The sequence below is a fragment of the Macaca mulatta genome, chromosome 7 (genome assembly GCF_049350105.2).
Source record: "Macaca mulatta isolate MMU2019108-1 chromosome 7, T2T-MMU8v2.0, whole genome shotgun sequence".
NCBI lineage: Eukaryota > Metazoa > Chordata > Mammalia > Primates > Cercopithecidae > Macaca > Macaca mulatta.
The window spans coordinates 77,293,292-77,295,809 of NC_133412.1; the positions used below are offsets into that span (position 1 = coordinate 77,293,292).

At 36.2% G+C, this 2,518-nt stretch overlaps 1 pseudogene; it reads right to left on the reverse strand.

Moving 5' to 3' along the window:
- Positions 1-2,098: 2,098 nt before the first annotated feature.
- On the reverse strand, positions 2,099-2,198 carry LOC114679757 (U6 spliceosomal RNA; annotated as a pseudogene).
- Between the last annotated feature and the right edge of the window lie 320 nt (positions 2,199-2,518).

Here is a 2,518-nt window from a genome sequence, read left to right on the forward strand (position 1 = left end):
TGTTTGTATGATTTATTAGCTAAATAAATCTTTTAGCTAATTTACCTTTTACAAAACAACAGATTTCAAAACATTAGCAGCTTCTCATTTTTATGTAGCGTTTTTTTAACCTGTAGCATATTTTTTCAAAACAATACTGTTAAATAGATGTGCTTTGAAAGTTAACTGGTAATGACTTGATTTATAACATAGCTTAAGAGAACAATTAGTTTAAAAGGACAGACTAGACCTGTGTTTCTTTCAAAAAAAGAAAACGCAATTTTTGATCATGTGAATTCAAGTTCACATTTAAAAATAGACAGCATCCTAAAGTGCCTCATTTTATTTATAATGCCACTTCTTGAAATTATAGTGATCTACAATGTGAACAGTAAAGCAAATAATTTCAAACTATATTTTTATGTACATTTAAACCCCTTTAGTATTATGTACCACTATTAGGCATGTGGATTGAAACCAGGGCACTTCCAATATATAGCTCATGCTTCTATGTGATTATTTTTAAGAGCAAACTTAGAGGTATTCTTTTTCCTCCACCCCCAACTGAAACAATTTTCAGCTACAGAGGAGAGCTGCTACCTCACTCCAGCAATGAAAAATGTTACTGTAAATCCAATTTGACCAGTCAGTTTCTCAAGATCCTTTTTTATTTTATTTATTTATTTGTTGTAGAGATTGGTGGTCACTATGTTGCCCAGGCTGGACTTGAACTCCTGAGCTCAAGATACTCTCGACTAAGCTTAGAGTAGCTGGGGCTACACTGACCCACCACCACACCCTGATCTCACATGTTGCCACTCCCAGCTAATTTTTTTTTTTTAAACTTTTTGTATAAACAGGGTCTCGCTATGTTACCCAGGCTGGTCTCAAACCTCTCGCCTCTAGTTAACCTCCTGTCTTGGTCTCCCAAGGTGCTGGAATTACATGTGTGAGCCACTGCTCCTGGCTATCAAGACCCTTTTTTATTTTATTTATTTTTTTAATTATACTCTAAGTTCTAGGGTACATGTACACAACATGCAGGTTTGTTACATATGTATACACGTGCCATGTTGGTATGCTGCACCCATTAACTCGTCATTTACATTAGGTATATCTCCTAATGCTATCCCTCCTCCCACTCACAACCTATCAGTACAGTTTTATGTTCTTTTTCTTTTCTTCTTCTTACAAAAACAGAACATCAGAACATATAGGAGGGCATCCCTGCTGGCCTGTTCATCCTGCAATGTTTCTGAAAAAGGCAGAACCTGTTGAAACAACTTCTCTGGTCAGTCATGCAGGGTGAACAGACACCTGTGCTTGGCCTCACAAAGCAAAAAGGTGGACCTAGAACCCACTCTTCCCAGAGTAGACACAGAAGGTTAAAAAGTAACAACAAATCACAAAGTGACTTCAAGTATATTAAAGAAATCAATGATTTAGTGTCTTAAATGCATGCTCTCACTTATAAGCGGGAACTAAATAATGTGTGCATGTGGACATAGAGTTTGGAATAGACCTTGAAGACTAGGAAAGGTGGGAGGGTCGGGGGTGCTAGGGATGAGAAATTACATAATGGGCACAATGAACACTATTTGGGTGATGGCTACACTGGAAGTCCAGACTTCACCACTATGCAATATATCCATGTGGCAAAACAGGACTTGTATCCCTAAATCAATAAAAATAAAATAAAAAATTTAAAAATTCCCTGGTCTCCTTAAACTAATATAGACAACTTTGTGAGACACAGTATTTGAAAAAATTATAATCATAATTGGCCACACACCATTATTTCATATATATATACATGTGCATATATACATACACACAATCTCGAAATGGTGGGATTTAGATTCTGCCTTGGGCTGAGCTCTGAGGGCTACACTTAACCATCTGGGAATTGTAGCGCAGGTTTACCTTTCTTTTTTTTTATATTTAAATTATGTTAAGTATTCAGGAGGCAGAGAACAGACTCCTTCTCCCCTATGATCCTGTATACTTAGGCTAAGAATTAAACAAGAACCTTTGTGTTCAGCTAGTGCCAAAACAAAACTGAACCCTAAACAGGTTGCCATAAGCATGCTGGCTTTGCTTAGTGTTTAATATTTTTTTAAAAAGCATGGAATGCTTCACGAATTTGAGTGCCATCCTAGTGCAGGAGCCATGCTGATCTTCTCTGTATTGTTCCAGTTTTAGTGTGTATGCTACAGAATTGAAACTCATAGCTTATTTAACTAGTCCTCTATAGACGGACGCTTAGGGACATAGTCTTTTACTATGACAAACAGTGCTGTAACGAACATCTTTGGGAATATGTCTTTTTGTACTTTTGGAATGTGTCATTGTGACAAATTATTAGAAGCAAGATTGCTGGGTCAATAGGTCAATACATATGCATACCTTATATGGATATATAATTTTGCTAGATGTTACCATATTGCTTGTGTAATTTAATATATCCATTGCTAATCTACAAGAGTGTGTATATGTTTGAAGTTTCACAAATAGTGTGCTTGTCAACCTTTTAGATTTT